The following is a 22,598-nucleotide window of genomic DNA, read 5'->3' as shown; positions in this document are numbered from 1 at the left end:
CGTGCATGCACTGCGAGCCTCCGGGTGCCACGCACGCCCCGACCTCAGGAGATCTTGATTGTTATTCTGATATGCCATGAATGAGCTATTCAGTAGAGGTTACAGTTCTTTGTAAAAATGGTTAAAATTAATAATTTTTCTTTATTAATTTTTATTATTTATAAAAAAGTATGGAGAATGATCCAAATATTTTAAGAGAGATAAAAATAATCAATTAGCTTGTCAGATATGTACACTCCAATGTAAAGCATCATTGATCCTTGCATTTCATAGACATCTTGAACATATATTTAGACAAAAAGAAAGACAACACCAATTGTGCCTAAGAATTCATGCACAGTTTCTTGGGATAGCATTTAGAAAAATAGTAAGAAACTTAGTTCAATAGACAGATTATCTATGAACACCACCTCAAAGAAAAGTATGTTTTTGAGAATTCTAAGAGATTCTGACTTCTTATTTTTAAACCCATAGCTTAATATTTTTTAAACTTTGTAAACACTAGCTATAATTAGGTAGCACTGCCCAGGTTATGAACACCAAGATAAGCAAATTGCTTATCACATAGGCTTGGTTCTTCTGCTATTTTTACAACTTATTAAAACAAATACTTATTATTTTTTTAAAAAGATTCTTCTCTAACATTTATATTTAATGCTATATATTTCCCTATAAATTTCAAATCAACTACATGTCATTTACATTATCACTCAGTTCAAAAACATTATTTTTTACACTCAGTGTGATTTCTATCCAAATTTATTAATTACAAATAATATTTTATAATTATCTTTTTTTGTGACTATTTTTAATTTACTTTCACTGTGGTCAGAGACTTTGTATAATTTTCATCCTTTGAAAGTTTTCAAAGATTTAATTAATGACCCAACATACACTTAATTTTGAAAATGTTCCAAATATACTGAAAAAGAAAATGAGTTCTTTCTTCTGGGAAGTAGTGTTCTATATTTCTGAATTAGATCTTTTGGTTAATTATTCTTTTCTAAACTTCTATATCCTTAGTGATTTTTGTGTAATTACTTTATGTAATTATTAGTTAATTATGTTAATTCTCCTACTTTTAATGTAGATGTATCTATTTTTTATTTTATGTGCATCTGTGTTTTGTTAGTTATGTTTTGAGGCTATGCAACTAGTTGTAGGCAAACGTTAAACTTTCCTGATGATTTTAACCTTGTAAAATTATGACATGTTCTTTTTTTATTTCTCACACTACTTTTTGATACAATTATCTCTTCAGTGTGTCTAATCCATTGTTAAAACTGTAAGTTGACTTCCATTGTGCTTCCTTACCATTGCTTTCTGTATCTCCACTTTTATGGAGTCCACTGTGGTCCTTGAGAAAGTGAGTGGGCATCTGCATTTTCTGAAGCATTAGCTCCAGGTTTCTGGGGAATTAAAAATACAAAACCAAACTGCTTTTGGACTGTAGTATGACAAGAGTAGTTGTATTATGATTATTAACTGATGCAATCTTTTTTGCCATTTTAAAAATTTTGTATCATTTTCATATTTTATAAGTGTAACATAAATGATGCTTTAAGATATCAAGGGGATACATTTACATTTAGCCCTTTTATCCATAATGTATTTTGCTCCCTAGGATTCTCCTTTTTATGTAGGATAAACTTCATAATATCCCCTATGCATTTTTCCCTCTTTTCTTTAGTTCCCTTAGTTTTTCTTTTATCTTATTTTGTTTTGTCTCTTATCTTCATTCTCAAAGTTTTTCTCTGGTCTTTTAATATGTATTCCCATGTAATAATTATATCTTCAGTGTGTCTAATCTCTTGTTAAAACTATAATTTGACTTCCATTGTGCTTCATTACCATTGCTTTCTGTATCTCCAGGTGCTACAGGTGCAGATTTAACCAACCACAAATAAAAAATATTAGAAGAAATATTCAGGCAAGTTCCAAAAGGCAAAACTTGAATTTACCCCTAAATGACCATTATACTTTCTCTACATAAATGGAAGGATGTGGGGGCATACCCTCTAGAGGCCTATGCCATTTCACAGATCTTTCTTTCCAGGGCTCATTGTCTGAACTTTGGTCACTTTGGGTCTTCTTTATGTACTGTAGTTAGACTTATGATGGGTGTTTCTATACAGAACAACTACAGACTTTTCTTCTTATCATCATTCCTTGAATAATTTTTGCTTACCAAAGCTTTAATTGTTGCAGTTACTCTTTCTGCAATCTTATTTTTTTTTCTATTCATTATGAGAGTCTCATAAATTTAAATTTGGGGGATGGAGATGTAGCTCAGTGGAAGAGTGCTTGTCTAGCATGTGTGAATCCCTGGGGTTGATCCTTAGCACCACATAAAAATAAATAAAATAGAGGCATTCTGTCCATGAACAAGTACATTTTTTAAAATTTAAATATTATCTACTTTCAAACTTCTGTATTTTCCCCTCTACATTCTTTTCTGACCAGAATGTTTATATATCAAAATGTTCAAATTCCTCCAAAATTTTGTTCCATAAGCTTATTTTTTTTTCATTTCTGTTTATTCATGATATATATTGCTGACTCTTTCCCTTCAGCAGTTAAAATGTTACCTTATGAAAGTCTTTAGCAAACCCCATGCCCCCATTCGAATTAGTGCTTTCTCCTCCCTTGTTTTAGTCTTGTGATGAAGTTATCCTTACTCATTGTCTGCAATTTTATATTTTTCTTCATTTCTTCTCAATCTACTGCCAACCAACTCTGTAGATGTCATCTGTACAATCTGTTGTAGTAATGTCGATAATCCTCATTGTTTTGTCTAATGTGAAGACTTTAATTTATATAATACTTGGCCTATCGTCAGCAGTGGCTCCTTTGGCTTTCCCAACAGGCTGCATATTTTCTTCCATCATAATGGTCCATTATTCTTAGCCTTCTTCTTAGGTGATTAGTTTTTTGTCTGTACTTAAATCAGGTGTTCCCAAGGTTCTGAATTTATGATGTTCAGAACAAATTAGTTTCCATCTGTGGGTTTATGTGTGAGATTTAATAGTGTCTTTGGCATACTCTCAAAATGGCTTTATCAAACTGCATTGAATTTACTTGGTCATTTGTGAGTTTCCTCTATTGCAAGATGAAATTTTTGAGGAGTGACATTATATGGTATGGAACGTTTAATTAATTCAGTATTGGGAACATGATAGAGTTTAATAAATATTTATTTAATTATTAAATGAGGACCCTGATGCAATCAGATTTTGATGACCAGACATTGTCTCTACTAAGCATGGGTATGACTTCTGCATCTAAAATAAAATTTTACTCCCTTCTTCCTTTTTGCAAACTTCTGCTACTATCTGATAAACACATCTACTATCCAAATCAATTCAACAAATATATTTGGAATGAGCACAGTATATATATATATATATATATATATATATATATATATATATATATAGATGAAAACTTGACATTTATGAGCTTCTATTTTATTTGTAAATAATAGGCTCAATAATGTAAAAAATTTAGCTGAAACATGTAAAGTTTATATATTTGATTCACAGTAACAAAATAGATGGAAGAGAGAGTGGTATTCTATATCAGTGTTTCTTAATACAATTGTAATGTAAACCGAATGCACAAAGACAACTTTTCATTGCTGTAACCAAAATATCTGACAAGAATAACTTAGAAGAAGAAAGATTTATTTTGGCTAATGGCTTCAGAGGTTTGAATCCATGATCATCCTTTTCATGGGGTGAAGCAAAACATGTTGGTGGAAAGACATGGTAGAATAAAGGTGTTCAGCTCTGGACATCAGGGAAACAGAGAAAAACGGTTCAAATGGGGAGAGAAGATAAAACATTTTTTACCTATGATATATCATAATTCAGACTCTAAATTTATATTACAAATATACTCTATATAGAAATCATAAGATGTAGAGTTAAAATAGTAGGAGCATCTGAATTTAAATATTTTCCAAATTTATGTCAATTTTCTAAAAAGTGAGCCAAGCATGAAAAAAAATACTCTTCATTGCAAAAGCTGTATTCTATTGATAAATCTTGTTTCGTTTTCAGCATAATTTGTTTGAAACAGAAGCATATCCTTTTGAAAATTACATATGCTCAAATCACACAACTTCTCTTATTCTTTTATCAGCTTGGTGTTACATGCATTAACTTCATAGGGATATATGCATGAAATTCAAAGAAATGAGCAACTGAAACCTTTATCAATACCAATATCTACAAAATTCAGAATTTTTTTGCAGCCATAGTGTACGATTTTGTGGATTATGATAAAAATTATTTGAATATTGATTCACACTAGACAAATGCATAGAATCCTATCTGTAATATGTATGTTATTGTTGGATCTGAAATGTCCCCCAAAAGCTCATGTGTTGAAGGCTTTGTTTCCAAGGTAGCAATGTTCAGAGATGTGATTTTTGGGATGTGATTGTATCATAGGGCTCTGATCCCATGAATAGATTAATCCATTTAGGGATTCATAGTTTAGTAAGATTTGGAAATGATGTTTTGTATAAAATTAATCTTTTTTTCTCTATTTTTCTGGCCCCACCTGCTCCTGTCTGATGGTCTGCCTCGACACAGACCTAAAAATAATACAACCATCTGGCCATGGAAGGGAATCTCTGAAATCATAAACCAAACAATCTTTCCCGATTTAAGTTCATTTTCTCAAGCATTTGCCACAACAACAGAAACCTAGCTAACACAACATAGTTTCAGTTTTAACAGTGTTTTTTGTGGGTCCCATACTGGGGATTGAACTCGGGACACTCAACCACTAAGCCACATTCCCCAGCCATACTTTATATTTTGTATTTAGAGATAGGGTCTCGCTGAATTGGTTAGTACCTTGCTTTTGCTGAAGCTGCATTGATCTTGTTATCCTTCTGCCTCAACCTCCCAAGCCTCTGGGATTACAGGCATGCACCACCATAACTGGCTCAACAGTGTTTTTTATATTTCAGTATTTGTTAGGCCCAGATGAGTCACAGTTAATTCCATTTTGGGGTGTGTAAATTCATATTCTCTCAGTGATACAAAGTGCAGTATCAGACAGTGAGCTGAAAAATCCATCAGAACTGGGACATACTCTTTAAATCCAGATTTGGGTTGGGTGGTCTGGGACTAGAGTTTTTACCCCAGAGGTGCTTTACCTCTGAGCTACATTCCCAGTCTTTCTTTGTTTCTTTTTAAAAAATTGAAAGAGGTCTTGCTAAGTTTCAAAGGCTGGTTTTGGACTTGTGATCCTGCTGCTTCAGCCTCCAGAGTCACTGGGTGTATACCACCATGCCATATTTCAGCTATCAGAAAGTTGTAGTTGGCATATATAAATTATTTGAAAATGATGTATGTTATAAATAAAATTTTATAGTCCAAAAATGGGCATTTCTTTGAAAATTTGGAACGCCTTAAAAAAATGTGACCAAACCATTAATTGATTAGTATGTATTATCTTTTACAACTCATCTAAAGGTAAAATATAAAGTTTTTTAAATCTTGAATTATTTGATCACTGATAGTACTAGAAATATTTTGCATTATGTGGGTAATTGGTGACAATTTAACATCTTTAAATTTGTATAAAATATAGTTTTTCCTTTCACTAATAGTTTTCTAATGAAATTTTCATAACTGATATACTTTGGCTATTTCTCCACAAAACCATAATACTTTTTTTTATTTTAAATGAACATATGAAGCCAGCTGTTTGCATGAACAATTAAAGAAATGAAATCACGCACGATTGCTAGAAAAGTCTGAAATATTGCCTTAAGAAGGCCTCATATAATATGGATTATTTATTTGATTGTTTATCTTAGTCTGTGGTTTACTTTTGCTGAAGTCTTTGACTTTTTTCTTGCTCTTAAGTACAAGCTTGATCAGCTTACCCAACTTCTCTCCATTACCCCTGTTATGGTTTGAATCTGGAATTTCCCAAAAAAACTTTTGTTGAAAACATCATCCACAGGGGTAAGCAAGGTTCAGAAGTAGGGCTTTTAGGACATGATTGCATTATGAGAACTGTAACCTCATCAATGATCAATCAGAAGAAATTATTAATCAACGGATTAATTTAATGAGTTAAAATTTGAATGGACTGCTTAGTGGCAACTCTAAGTAGGTGGGGCATGCTGAATAACAAACCCATACCTAGGTAACTGAGTATATCTGGTCAAGATTCTTTTCTCTTTCTACTTTCATCTATTTGGTGCCTAGAGGCTTTCCTTCACTATGCCCTTCCATGGTGATATTCTGCCTCATCTTGGGCCTAGAGCAATGGAGGATGCTGCCCATGGACTGAACCACTGAAACCATGAGTCCAAAATAAATTTTTCTTGGGCTGGGGATGTGGCTCAAGCGGTAGCTTGCTTGCCTGGCATGTGTGCGGCCCGGGTTCGATCCTCAGCACCACATACAAACAAAGATGTTGTGTCCGCCGAAAACTAAAAAAGAAATATTAAAATTCTCTCTCTCTCTTTAAAAAAATATAACTTTTTCCTTCTCTAAGTTATTTTTGTTAAGTATTCAGAAAAATGATTAGCACAACTCCATTATTTCCCATCAGTTGTGTCAATTCAACAAAAAAAAAAGTTAATTTTTATTCCTTAAGATGATTTGTTTCCTTAAGATGATTTATTTGGATATTAACATATAATTTTTATAGTTTAACTTTTAGGGGACGTATATATTCACATTTATATTATATTCACATATTTAACTTCATGAGAGAAGCCACAGTGTAATTCTCCAAAGGACTGACAAAAGGCCAATTAAAAAAAAGAAGACATATGCTGGAAATTTAACATTTTTCTGCAAGTGCTGAATCTACAAAATGAATGTATGGGAATCAAGAAGTCAAGATGTATTTGAAGATATCTGGAGACCTAACCATTATCTTTGGTTTATATATATCCCTTAAAATCTGAAATGTTTTCAGAGTGAGAGGCATTTTGAAGAGTCATTCTCAGGATTTTAGCTTCAGATACAAGAATATGGAAAAATGACTAGAAATTATTCCTATTTCCCAGAACTACCATAAAGATTTGAAACAAACAAACAAAAAAAAAAAACCAATAACAGAACATGTTCTAAAGTGTGAATGCCTAATGAGCCTTATTTATGATTAAAGAATACATTTAAATAAAATTAATCTTCAGAACATATTCAGCATTTCAGATATTAAGTCACTGAAGTTATTAACTTTTATTAAGAGCATAGTGTTAAAAACTAGAGCTTCTTTTCTACTGTTTTTCTGCTCCAGTATGACTTTACAATTAATAAGTGACACTTTGAAAAGAGTATCCCTTTTAAAACACCAAAGTATATATTGAATCATTGTTAGTAGGATAATAATTGCATTATTATTGTTATAAGATAAATAATCTCTTTATGTACTGGATATTAAGAAATGTTAACCATATTTCCATATACTTTTTAATGGAATATTACATTAGCAAAGTTACTCACCGTGGCTTCTTGACCTACCAATTTTGAGACTGTTTCCTATAACATCAATGTTTTGTTTCCAAGTTATTTTACTGCAGCAGGCAGGACATCTAACTGAATAATATATTGCTTGGCTGAAACAGCCTGGACTTTAATTCTGTAACAGTCCTGTTACATTACCATCTTTCAGAAGGCCTGTCACTAAGCCATGGCAGTAGGAAAGAGGAGCAGGAAAGGAACATTGATGAGGGCACATGCATTCTGGTCATTTCCCAAGAGAAGACAAACACCAATCTACTGAAGGACTTTGGCTGCCAGCAGGTAAAATCAGGACATTGCCTTTATTTCCAGCATATTAGGGATGTTTCAATTCTGCCTTTCTCAGCTGGATGGAGAACATGCTGACAGACCCTGACCTTTCATCAGTGGAATCAGGGAATTTGAAGGTTATTTTACAGCTCCTAGCAACAAATTCGTAAGCCTTACAATTTCTAAGAACTCAGTATGTGGCCTCCTGTTTTCAGAAGAGTGAAATTCTATTTGTCTGTTGCAATTTCACAAGAAATAATATTCATGTTATGACATCTGTTGTATTTTTATTTTCCTATTAAATGGAGATGATTAAACTTTTTTTTTCCCAGAAGAAATATTTTCCTATCTTTGTGGTGTGTGTTGGCCCATTTTATAGGACATAAGAAAGGAATAATCTTTCACCTCCTGATACAAACTGGTTTCTCTGATTTGTCCATAGTAACCACTGGGTCTTATCATTCTGGCTGGCTTCCTGTCACACTGTTCAGCCATGAGTGTTGTACCGACCATGCACACTGAAGTTGTTGCCTGTATTCATCATGTGCTTTCACAGTTGCATGGTTTCACCCACGATGTTCCTCTTCTTGGAATATTGTCATTCTTCTCTGCCTGCTCCAATTGACCACACCTGGATTTCTCTAGGACTTTCTCTTTAAATGCTGTAAATCTGATACTTTGGACTGTTTCTTCTTTGTGCTCTCATATCACCTAGTATAGTTGGTTATTTTAGTACCTTCTACTTAAAGCGTAAGGCCAATTTATTTCATATGCAGTAAAAAATTCTTACCTTTTTGTCTCCTATGCTTAACATAGTTACTGAGATGCACTAGACTTTTTGTTAATTATTTAAATAAATGCTTTAATGGTCCTTTGCTACATAACGATTTTAAAAGAAGAGAATAACTTTTGTAGCCCTTTCTTCTTAAAGCAAACCCCATTTCACAATTTTAATGCTGAATCTTTCCCATACAAAGTGTTCATTATAGAGAAGACCTGTATATTTATATTTCCATATGAATAATACATCATGTAATTTTTAGACACTTACTTTAACTTATTCAAATCTTCAACTATATACAAATATTTTAAGTAAGTACAATGCTGCAGACTATTTGTTCATGGATACCACATTTTCATTGTCTCTCACTCATATATTCCACTTTTCAAGAATATCTCCTTATTCCTTTTTACCTCTTTTACCCAATTACTTCGATTGGCAAAAGCTTGAATTTTGTTAAACCCGACTTTGCTAACTCAATTCAACCCATTGGTCTGATAGATCCATCACTTAATCTAAAATTGTACACTCTTCCTTCTGTTGTGGAGGATCCCCTCCCTGTTTAAACTTTGCTGCTTGATTTTCCGAGAACATGGAAACATGGTATTTCCCATGTATTTCCCCACTCTACATCTTCTCCTACTATAGGATTTCTTTTCTTTCCTTTAGAGCATGATTTCCTCAGATGTTTTCTATACTCACAAATCTGCATTATTATTTTTTTTCATACTCTTAAACCTTCTTTGGTCTAGCTTTCTCATACTCCATCAACATAACCTGCCCTGGTCAAGGTCACCAGTGACTTCCTTATTGTCAATCACCACAAGTAATTCTCAGTGCTCATCTTAGATTTCTTTATAATTAACCAGCAGAAGAATTTGACAGAACCGATTTCAACCTCTTCTTTAGGTAATCTCTTCATTTGACTTTCATAACACCTCACCTCTGCTTTCCAAGAGTAGGTGTTTGCTCCACAGTCAAAAAGCTATAGATTATTGTTTATAGAGAAGTCAAAAATGAAAACACAAGTTACTAAAATGCTGTTTGTATTTCACCATTTGCCAGCAATACTTCTTCCAAAAATAAAAAGATAATTTGTCACGCTGATTTTTAATTACTATAAATCCTATAGAATTTTTTTTAAAGAGAGAGAGAATTTTTTTAATATTTATTTTTTAGTTTTCGGTGGACACAACATCTTTGTTTGTATGTGGTGCTGAGGATCGAACCCGGGCCGCATACATGCCAGGCCAGCAAGCTACCGCTTGAGCCACATCCCCAGCCCAAATCCTATAGAATTTTACAAATTTATTTTGAATCATTGAGTTTTTGACTCTGCAGAAACTCCACTAGAAGCTTTATTTCTTGGAATAAGTTTGTGACAACTCAAAATGGTTCGAGCTCCACTTTATAGAGTGGTTTGTACTTCCAGCCTCTGGGGATATTGCTTTTAAACAAGAGACTCAAATCAGAGTGATGCACCAGTGACTGTAAAGATTTAGAAATATATTATTATGAGTCACTTCAATTCTTTCATTTTATGTTAAATGTGGAGTGTGGGTGTGTGTGTGTGTGAGGGGGTATGTGTGTATGTAGGATACAAAACAGTGAAATAAAGAGCACTTTATAATGTATAATGGTTTTGTTTGTGACATCAGTTTTATATCTACCAAAAATGAACAATATCTTTAATATTGGCATTTAGTCCATTTGTCTTCAAAAAATTATAAAAATAAAGAATGAAGTAAGAAAACAGAAACTGCCATAGTATTATAAATGATTGTGATGGATCAATATATCTAGCCTTTTTAAACATCAGATTGTTAAAAATATACTATTTTATTAAATATGTGCTACACAATTTTTATTTGCTTTTTAAAATTTATACTGGTTGACTCAAAAAACAGAAATTCACTGTCTTATATTTATGGAGGCTGGGAGGCCAAAGTCAAGGTTTTGGAAAGGTTTGTGCATATGATGGCTGTGAGCACAATCTGTTCCAGGCCTCCCTTGTTGGCTTGTATATGACAGTTTTCTCCTTATGACACCCAGTGACTCTTCAGATTATTCTCTCTTTTTAATCTATCTCTGTGTTCAAATTTCTACTTTATATAAGGATGCCATTTATATTGAATTAAGACCCACATTAATGAATTTGTTTTAAATGTATTACATTTGCATAGATAATATATATTATTCATAATATATATATATATATATATATATATATATATATATATATATTATATATATATGATATATAACCAATCTCCAAATAAAGCCACAATCTGAAAAAATGGAATATATATACATATATATGAATATATGTATATGTATATGAATATATACACATATGTATATACATATGTATTAATAACAAAATATAATTCATCCATAGATATATATTATACATTCAGTAAAATAATAATTTAATAGTCTCTGAATAAAATGTCTGTACATTGGTTTTATTTATTTCACTTTATCATTTGTACTGAAAATAATTTTATTGTATAAAGGAGTAGATATTAAAAATATCTACTCTATGTGTCAAATATACTGGGTAGGTTTATTATACCTTCATCTTCTACTTTTGCACCTAAAACTCACTTCACACAGCTTGGTCACATATTTTAAAATATCTTGGTACATAAACCTTCCAAATTTATATTTTTTGGTCCAGCTTACCCCTTATACACTTGTTTCACAATTACAATGGCCTTGTACTGTATCAGTTGTATTTCTGACAGATGATACAGAACTGACATGCTCAAAACTGAACTCCCAATTTTTCCCTACCAAACTTTATTTTCTCTCAGTTTGATTCATTCAGCATATCACAACACCGTACTTCCAGCTACTCAGGCCACTTTACAGAATAACAAGTGGCTCTTTTACTCACCTATACCATACCAGAACTAGGAAAATCCTAATACCTCTATCTCCAAAACATATTTGGAATATGACCACCTAATGTTCCTATTAACTGTTGAGATCTTGGCCCAAGTCACAACCATCTCTTTCCTGTGTGAATGTTTCCTTGAATTTATATGATTTGTTCTTTACCTTACAGGCCTAACCTCAAAAAAAAAAAAAAAAAAAAAAAAAAAAAGCAGTCAAAGTCTTCTGAAAACAATAAGATAAATGTGAATTTTCCTTCTCAAAGATCCTGTGGATTCTCATTTTCCTTACTAAAGGCCATTCCCTTGAAGCAGCAATGGCTTAGGGGGTCCTGGAATTCCTAATTCTCATGGCTTCCCTCTCAGATCCTAACTGCCATCACTGTTACACCTCTGTATAGAACTTTGCTGGCCCTTGGGCACATTAGACATAATTCCTTAGGGATTTTGCCCATAATATTTAATCATTCACATGGTTTTTCCGCAAGATTTTCAAGTGTTTTCCTTCCTGCCTCATAGTTTCTGTGACTAATTTGTTTTAAAAGTCTTTTTTTTAAAATGTAATATTTCCTTTCAGCTTTATTGCCTGAAGAGTGACCTGTTTTAGTTTTCTACTATATTTACAGCACTTAGTCCCTATGTATTTTATATGCTAATTTGCCTTGTTATAACCAAACAGCTACACCAAACCCCAGGGAATAGAAATTTCAGGAATATTTTTTTTTGTTTTGCTTATTACTTTGCCTGTGAGGATTTAGATGACACATGTACATGTTCAGTACACATTATGAATAGAAAATTTTAAAAAATGACTTTAGAAACAAAAAAAACTTTTTAAATAGGACTTGGATTATCACAATAAAGGACAATGGTTTTAAAGTAACAAAATCTACAACAATAAAGATACCTAAGCTATTAGTGAATTAACTTTCCATAAGTAATAGTTTGATAAATATGTCCTAAATCAAAAGTTCTTCCCCAAATAATGATTCAAGGATTCTCCTTCTACACAATGTGAATCAGTCATTTCCACATGCATTGTACAAAATCTTCCTGAGTAATCTCTCTGTAAGAACATTCTGGGTACCTTTTCAAGGGCTTAGCTTGCATTGGTTTGCTACCCTACTATTCATGTTCCATGGGCTAGCACTCATTTAGAGCAGTAGTTAGAAGAGGGTATGGATTTAATAAAGAAATAATATTTCTATCAGGTCAAATAATAAACATGATAAAATAAACATAGGGTAACTATACAAAATTGAAAATCAAATCTTGCACATTAGAGTGAGGTGTACTATGGATACATAATTACAGAACTGTTTTAAGGAGTAAGCTTTTTAAATCATTTTCAGTTTAAAATATAAAGCTGTGGCTATTTTTCTTATTCTATGTAATATACAAGGAGTGATTCATGTGTCAATCTTGCCCAACCAAATATCTGAATTGTTGCATTCTGTGTTGTTTTATGTTTACCTGGCAGGAAGATTCTTGAAAGTAATGTTGTCTTGTGTTCTTGCAGCTGTTCTTAACAATCTGAGCATATGGTTTTGTAAATTGCTTGCAAGGAAAATTTTACAGACTGAAACTCACCCTGAAGAACACAATAGACACCTACAGAAAGGTCTTGCTTTCAGGGAAGCAGCATTAAAGCACCTTTCAGTGCTACCCAGAAAAGGGTCCATAGGTGGTTGTTCTTGATTTCCATGGTAACATCAAGGGAACTGTCACAATGTCTGAAGTCCTTGAGGTTCTACAAATGAAGGAGGAGTATATGTCCTCAATTCCCTGTAGTGGGAACCCATTTCAATAGCTGCAATCTGATTTGCAGATGGAACAATATATCTACAAAAGAAAAAGTGATGACACGTGCACCATAAATTTGAAGAGGACCTGAGAGAAGCTTTTCCTGTCTTGTTGCTATTGAAAACCATGCTGAGGTCTGTTTCATAGCTTTCAGGAATACTGGCCAGTCGGTTGTGTTGAAGTTTGCTATTTCCACTGGACCCACTCCTATTGCTGGATCCTTCCCTCCTGGAATCTTCAACAACCAGATTCAGGCAGTCTTCCAGAGCTCCATTTTCTGGGGGTTACTGATCCCAGGGTTGTCCTTGAACCCTCTTACATTTCCTCTATCTGTTATTGCTCTTTTTAACCCAGATTCTCCTCTGCGCTATGTTGACATTGCAATTCCTTGGAACAGCAAGGGAGATCACTCTGTGGGTCTGATGTGGGGGATGCTGGTCTGAGAAATTCTGTGCATGTACATCAACATCTCCTGTGAACATCCATGGGAGGTCATGTCTGATCTCTGTTTCCACAGAGATTGAAAAGGAAGAGCAAGCTACTGCTAAAAAATCTGTGAACAAGAAGGAATTTCAGGGATCTGGGGATGTGGCTTAAGTGGTAGCGCACTCGCCTGGCATGCAGGGGGCGCTGGGTTTGATCCTCAGCACCACATAAAATTAAAATAAAGATGTTGTGTCCACCGAAAACTAAAAAATAAATATTAAAAAATTCTCTCTCTCTCTCTTTTTAAAAAATAAGGAATTTCAGGGTGAATGGATTGTTCCAGCTCCTAAGTTCACTGCTCCTAAACCTGAAGGTTGCAGACTGCCCGAAGGCATATGAGTTCCCCTGTGCCTCTCCAGAAGTTCCCTACTGAGGACTTGGGCACTAGTTCACCACCAAAGGCTGATCTGAGCTCCCATTGCTCAGAATACTGCATGGTTCAGATAACTGAACCAATACCAAGTCATCTTGAACTGTTCTTCTGCACACACAAAATTGAAATAAGTTATGGAAAATCACAACCAGTTTTAGAAGAACTGCATTGTGTCTTAATTTGGGGAAAATAATTAATTTTCAGTTTTCTAAGTATTTTGGTGATTATTCAGACACACTATGCCTACATTTACCAAAAGAGGTTCCACAGAGCAGTAGTTATGTGACATGATCAATGAGGAAAATGTTTCCTCTGCCAACAAAATTTTTAGAAAATACTTAACTTTGTAGTTTCCTCAGAGAAGCATGAAAACAAAAATACAGTAAGGTAATTGAGATACCCTTCACTTCCCTTGGTTTAAGTGAAATGCATACCCTCTTACTCTATGTTAACAATGAGACTATTTTCTTATCATCTTAATACATATTGTAATTAGTTTTCCAGGGATGCCATAACAAATGGCATGGCTTAGAGAAACAGAAATGCATTTTCTCAGAGTCCTGAAGGCTAGAAATCTGACATCAAGATATTAGCAGGCCTGTGTTCCATCCGAAACTTGTAGAGATAGGATCCTTCTTTACATCTTCCAGCTTTTGAACCCAAATAGCCCTTGGTTTGTGGCATCATAATTCTAATTTCCATCTGCTTTCTTATGTGCTTGAATGTCCCCTTTTGGAAAAAAGGACATCAGTCATTTTGGTTAATGGTCAACCTAATTTCTTCCCTTTTCTCTGATTTACATCTATAAAGATCATGTTTCCAAAGAAAGTCATCTTCTGAGGGACTATGTGTCAGGAACTGAACATCTCTATTTAAGTGAGGACAAAAAGTAATACATAACATCTGTTTGCATATTTTCTGAAGAGTAAAATTTGGGATACTATGTTACATAATTGCATCTTTTAACTACCTACAGTGGAAGTGTGTGTGATATATGCAAGTTTTACATTTTTCTAAAGTTACAGAAACATCAGAGCTAAATACCAATAGCTCATGTTAATCATTGCTCCAGCAACATAATTCATCCAATCTATCCTCACATATATATACTCAAATGCCAGTAATATTATTAATAACAACTCATAACTTAAAATTTGTGAACAGATTATCAATGTAAGTATTCATTTTATATTATTACTTGCACAATCTTAGTAATACCATTTGAAAATATACATGACTTACTTTATTTCGCACTTCATCTTGAATTAAAGACTCCATTTATTATTTATTTATTCAAGAAAATTATTTTAAAATCTAATGTTCTTTTGATTTCTGTTTTAAACCTCTGTTTTTTTAAATCAACTCCCTCTTGTAGAAGAAATTTAAAATATGTTAATATTATACACACACATACACATTCACATATCACTCAATTTATATGCTTCAAGTTAATCACTTAATTTACACCTGAAAAAGTAGTAATACTGTGAATTTATCTTGGTACAAACTACAAGATGAGTATGTATATGAATATATAATTTTTCCCCTAAATTAAATGGGCTTTATCAAAAGTCATTTTTGATTTAACACCATACTTCTCAGTTGGAGATATAAAAATAAAGTACATTTTTTTTCTGTGCCTTTCTCTGTGAAATCTTATGATTTTGTAAAGATACATTTTGTGACACTGTAATTATTTTACGATCCAGTACAAGTGTTGTTGGTTATAGTTGGGAAACCAAGTTTGCTACACAAACAATACTAAACACAATTTTGTATAAATGGTGTAATAATACTTTTTGTACAGTGGCAAGGCAATTTAAAGATAAGACTTAAGCTCAAAAAACAAGCTGAAAAGAAAGGAAGGTGAATTGAATTGTACTACATAGAGTTTGCTTCCTACTCATACAAAAAGAAAACAAAACAAATTTGTCAACTTTTCAGATCAAACCATTGTTTCATGTTCCATGATATAAATAGAAGATCTGGATTATTTTCTCTGATTTTGTAAAACAACACACTTAAATCTCCTCATAAATTAACATAACATAGTTTCTATTCTTTATGAACTAAATATTTTTCCTACTATACACAAAATTTCTAGCTACCTATTTATTTGGGAGTTACCTATGTACTGTCTTCAATTTAATCAACTACCTAAAATGTGGTGACATTTTAAAATTATTTTAGTATTGATTTTAACTATTTATTTAAACTAAGTTATTCTGCCATTCTGGGAACCAAACTGTGACCACCACTTTCAAGCAAACCAGATACTTCTACATAGTCTAGTTGTTTGTAATATAAAGGTAAATTTAGTGATTCATTATTTAGATGGATTTATATATGATTTTGTGGTGAACAGTTTTGGGATTCCTTGTTAATATCACCTTCTTTCAATCTCAGTTGTGGCCCTTTTTGGAAGTATATGAGGTTCTTGAATATCATGAAGATTTGTATGGATCTAGGTGTAATAGCATATGCCTGTAAGCCCAGTTACTTGGGAGGCTGAGGCAGGAGGATCACAAATCTAAGCACAGCCTCAGTAATTTAGCAGACTCTGTCTCTGAATTTACAATAAAGAATTGTGGGGTTGAATCTCCATAATATAGTGCCCTGGTTCAATTCCCAATACCAAACAAACAAAAACTACCAAAAAAAAGAACAAAAACAAACAAGAACATTAAACATTATATGGAGATTTCAGGAAATAGCGTCAATCTTTGATATTGTCTGATATACAGGATGTAGTAGCTAAAATAAATTTAAAAATTAATAAAAATAAGTTCATAGATAAATTCACTGAAGGAAATACAGTTGCAGAGGAAAAGATGTTGAAGATACAGAAACGAAGTAAGCCAAGGTAAAAAAAAATCAGCTAAAAATAAACAGAATTTAGTGGGAAATGGAGGTGATACACTTCATAAGAAAAAGGAAATAAATAAATACAAATAGGTATTTAATAGATAATTATAGGGTTGCCAGTCATTAGACTGAGGTTTTTTCCTACCCAGTTTCACTAGTCTATGTTCTATAGGAGATAATGTCAGTTGTTGAAAGTGAATGATCTGAAGGGATGGTAGGATATTTAAGAACAAGCAGGTTTTATATAGCAAATTTGCATACCAGGAAATAAAATTAACCCAAGTCAAATAAAATTAGAGCTAATGAGTCCATTTGAAATTGAATATTGCATATAATTTTACTTGCAGCTGTCCAACTTGCCAACTATAAGTATGGTGAAACTGAAAGTTTATGTAAATCCAAGTCTGGAAACACAAAAGAAAAGAGGATGAAAGAACTTTGCAAAGTTTGAAGGAGAGTGATTAATAGAAGAATACAGCATTGATGGTTGTGTAAGGAAAGATGTGAACACAGGAGTAGTCCTAAGAAGGTTGAACAAAATAGAAGTATCATAAGATAGTGAGAGTGGTTGAAGTTCAAACGAAGAAGTGTGAAGAGCAGGAAGGACAGGGAATTGTGGTCACAGAAGAGGGAATAAGGTTTTAACATTAAAACAAACAAATAACCAAACAAACCCTACACCACACAATGCAGAGATTTGATCCTAAAACTTACTCTAATAATAATTAGGATATGGAAAGGGATGGTCTTTCTTAATTCTTATAGTTTTTAAATTATTTTAGAATTGTGTCTTCCACACTGGATAAAGCGATGTCTAAGCAATGAACTTATGTGGGAAATGTTATTTGTAGAACTAAAAAAAAAAAAAAAAGAAGCTTGTACTGTTCCCATGCAGACACTTTCTTAGAGAATTCTTTTCCTTAACCTATGAGGAAGAATGCCTCTATTTATACTGTGTCCTAAGACACAAAGCTTGTTCCAGGCACCACTGCAACACAAGAATCCCACTCGTTCTATTTTCTCTTTTCCTGGTTTTTGAAGTATAATGCTTAATGAGTCAATTGTTACTGAGAAGCAAGGGCCCACTTGTCTAAATGAGGAACATATAATAAACTCAGGGTTGTGCAAGGAAGTCTTGACTATTGTCAGGTTTAGTCAGTTTCATTGTATCTTCCCCACCCATTATTTTTATACTTGTATACTAATATATATTCAAGCTCTTAGTCCATTCTAAAAATTCCTTAATTTCTATATAGCCCATTGATCACATATTTATTTTGCCTTTTAAGTGTTATTTACACCATTCAGTTTGCTCCTTAACTCTATGTTTTCTTGAGTAGCTAATAAACTTTACCATGTGTATGCCCTTTTTCCTCAGTGTGCCTTATTATTCCTGAAGATAAAAGATTACTATTTATTTTTATTTCTCCCATCAGAGATGAAATTTATTAATAAATGGTTTTGTAGAATTTGTTGGACTTCTCAAGTGGAGTGAATGGTGGGATGGGGGATATATAGGGCAGCATAGCTGCATATTTAGTGGTTACCCCATTCATTCACCGTCCTTTTATAATCTCCTGGGTTATTCCTGAAGTCTGGTAGATTATGTATCTGAACTGATGTTCTATGAAGAGAATAAAGAGGAATTCATTATGCTTTCAAAATAGCTCATAGTATTAAAAATGGTTATGGGTCAACAATTTTTCCATTATTCATGGGAGGTCTTAATTGCACACACTATTAGTATTGTTTCTTTTCAGGCAATAGAAAAATGAGTCTTCATAAATGCTAAGTATAAAGGTATAAATAAAGGTATAAATTGTATATGCTGCTTAATGTAGTGTTGCTGATGTAACCCAACTGGGTTTACGACATACATATTCCTTACTCACTAACAAGGCCAAGAGGTATCAGTATGTGTTTCTGGGCCCTGCATCTGCCACTTTACAGCATGCCTAAAGGTCACACCTATGAAGAGGTTTCTTTCTTCAAAACAAAAATCTGATTTTTCTTATAAAGGGCAAAAGAAGCCATCCATGTGGACTTGCACAGAAATTCTTATCAAACTTTAAATTTATATATATATATATATATATGTATATATATATATATATATATATATATATTAGAGAGTTAAAACTAATAAGAATTGACATATAATATAATAATATATATAATAATAACTGACAATATGAATTCACAAATAGCTAGTTATTGCTATACACTCACACACTATATATATACACACACACATATACACATTTAAATATAATTTTCACTGAATGATAACTTAATTATTATAAAATTCACCACTAATTCTGTCAGCATTAATAGCTAAGATAGCACTGTTTCAAGAAATACACTTTTACTGATATCAATATTTTCACTGGTCTCACAAAATGTATAGCCATATGCATTTCTAAAGGCATTATTATTTTTCTAAGAAATTAAAGGCAGAGTACTAAAAACATGTAACAAATATTTTGAAACACAATCCTAATGTTTAAGATCTCCACTAGGAAGGTAAAAATAGCTTTATCTGTACACTTGGTACTCAATAAAATTTGTGCTGCATTGGTGGCTGACCACAGCACTTGGAATAAATCTTAAGCATTTCTTGAAGCGGCTGGTCATAAAATATAGATAAATTATTGGAATGTCTGAAGGTTAAACTCATTTTCCAATAAAATGGAAAGAGTTCATATAAAAACTCAGATAAGTGATGGTTTAAAGACTTTTTTTTTTTTTACTTTCCAAGAACTATGGAATTTCAATGAAAGAAATAGGAGTGTAAAAATGAGAATGCTCCCTGTGTTTTCTAAAAGAAGAATTTCTTCTTTATAAAACACTTCCCTATGTTTGGGAGAAAATAAATTCATCTGGTTTTAGTTATAAAATATCTTCTATACCATTTATTTTAAGAGATATTGAGAATCTAAGTTTTCAACATTTGCTGCATGAACTGCTAGAACTATAAATGTGATGGAATGATTGTTTTTATTTTTTTAAGCAACAATCTCATTTTATGTATTCCTTGTTTATTACCAAGGAATCAGAGCTTCTTTATGGATCTTAATATACTGTGTAAATAGAGAAAATGTGTTCTTTGATATTCAAATAATAATTTAACACAACATTCATAGAAGCTAGTGAAAGAGTTTGAATGATAGAACTTACATGTAATTTTCTTGAAAGTATTTTAATTTACAGCAAGCTTTGTCCTAAGTAATAATTTGATAATTTGATACTAAACTTGACTGATATTGCAAGTATTAAGGATATTTCAGAATTTTTATCTACATAAAAAAATGTCAGCATGTAATTATGTTCCTATTTCTATTTTGCAGAGATTGCTTTGTATAAAATAAAGGAATTAAATATTCAATATTAAGGGACTTTTTGGAAAAATGTATATGTCTAAGGGGAGGCTCCTTTTTAGGAACATCCCAATTGTTACATAAATCAAAATTTTGAGATGATCGTTTTTTTCAATTATTTGCTCCAAATCAAAAATATTTAGGGAACTATAAATAGAAATATTAATACTATTGTTAGGTAACTAGTCAGCCATGAATGGGTGAGCAGGGGAGAAAAAAAACGACATGTTGAAATCTTCCCCAGCCATAGTTACATCACCTTGAGGAAAAAGATTGCTTCAAAATCCTATCACACTGCTGGGTGCAGAGGTGCATGCTTGTAATCCCAGTAGCTCTGGAGGCAGAGGCAGGGGGATTGCAAGCCAGACTCAGCAATTTAGCTAGGTGCTAAGCAACTCAATGAGACCCTGTCTCTAATAAAACACAAAATAGGGCTAGGGATGTGGCTCGGTGGTCGAGTGCCACTGAGTTCAATCCCTAATACCCCTGCCCCCAGGAAAAGAAAAAGTATCACACCCTACCAGGTAGAGTGGTCTTAATTTTCTCTGTGAACACCACCCCATCTCTTTGAAAGAGGTCCAAGAAGTTTCTATGCTGTCAGTCAAAAATCAGAAGGAGGAATTGGCTGGAACTCTGGAAATTTCCCTGGGATCCCAGTAAAACTGGAGGGCAGGAGGGACATTCTCATGCCCATTAACTGTGAGAAACATATTTGAATTCTTTCTAATCTGGTTGTTAAGTATCAGAGGAAGAGGGGTCTCCGCGCTACCTCAGTTTTGTTAAAGGGACATGCTCTGTAACAGTACCATTTCATTCAATAACAAGTTAGTTGGTATAAATGTCTACTAAAGCTGCAATTAATATCTTATGTTGAGACATGAGAACAAAAGAAAGCCCTGTTATATCCCCTCACAACAGTCCTAAAAGGACTACATGGTGAGGGGTATTCAAAATAGTAGAAACAAGGAGATGTTCCCAGTGGATAGAGTTTTTCGACTGCTGCTTATATGGTACTTAGAAAAATAATTTCTTCTCTTTAGACTTCAGCTTCATATATATGTACACACACACACACACACACACACACACATACACACATATAAATGTGTGTGTGTGTTTTAAGATAATCTCTGCTATTTCTTTTGACTTCTATATTGTAAAATTAAAGTGATAAAATATTTGAACTTTACTAATGTTAAGCATTATATGCAGATATTTCATTTCTTAAGTCTTGACTAGAATTAATAATACAAAATTCAAAATATAGTCCTATTGATAGACTTTAAACCAAGAAGAGAATACAAAAATTATGCTGATTCAATTTAACTTTTAGCTGCTCTAAATGTATATGAAAATTACAACTTCTTGACTATTTTCTCCTATTCACTTTCTACCGTTGTAGATATGACAAATGTTAGAAGAGGGATTAAATTCAGTTTTTAAATCAGATGTTTAAAAATATCTTACTAAAAACTATACTTAGTAATATGCTAATGTTAGTTTTGGATCTGTTAGTCTATTTATGGTGTTATAACAAAATTATTCAAGACTGGGTAATTTATAAACAAAGAAACTTATTTCTCACTGTGCTGGGGACTGGCAAATCTGGGATCACAGCACCAGAAACTTCATGCTGCCCTCAACTGGCTGAAAAGACAGAAAGGAAAGAATGTTGGGTCTTCATATAGCACAAGAGCAAAAGAGAGAAAAACTATTCCTTCAAACCCTTTATACAGGCTCTACTCCCATTGTGGGGGGGAGGATCTGACCTCATAACTCAATAACTTTCTGAGATTTCCAATCATTACTGTTGTGTGACACTAAATTTCCTTTTGTTCTTTCTTTTTAAAAAATATCAGTGTTTGAAGCCAATGGTGCTTAACCATTGAGCCACATTTCAGCACTTTCTATGTTTTATTTTGAGATGGGGTCTCACTAAGTTGTTTAGGGTCTCACTAAATTGCTGAGGCTGGCTTTGAACTTGCTTCAGCCTCCTAAATTGCTGGGATAACAGGTGTGTGCCACCAGGGAAGCAAACAATCTTAAAGTTTTAGCCTTGACAATAATCTTCTGTGTCTCCATGATGCTGGAAATGGAAATATTCACTTGATAATGGTAGAGTAAAGGTCAGGCAAGCGTCTGAGGAAGAGACCACCAAGAGACTGTCTCATGCAACAGCAAGGGGTTTATTGGGGGACCAGCATGCTGGGGCTCAGAGCTCACTTGAATAGAGCAGAGAGAGCC

General features: G+C 33.1%; 1 pseudogene; it reads left to right on the top strand.

Moving 5' to 3' along the window:
* The first annotated feature begins 13,278 nt into the window (after positions 1–13,278).
* Positions 13,279–14,305, top strand: LOC144252159 (small ribosomal subunit protein uS2 pseudogene; annotated as a pseudogene).
* Positions 14,306–22,598: the final 8,293 nt, after the last annotated feature.

This window comes from Urocitellus parryii, unplaced genomic scaffold (assembly GCF_045843805.1).
Source record: "Urocitellus parryii isolate mUroPar1 unplaced genomic scaffold, mUroPar1.hap1 Scaffold_37, whole genome shotgun sequence".
In the NCBI taxonomy this organism is placed as follows: Eukaryota; Metazoa; Chordata; class Mammalia; order Rodentia; family Sciuridae; genus Urocitellus; species Urocitellus parryii.
This window is presented reverse-complemented; position numbering and strand designations above follow the sequence as displayed.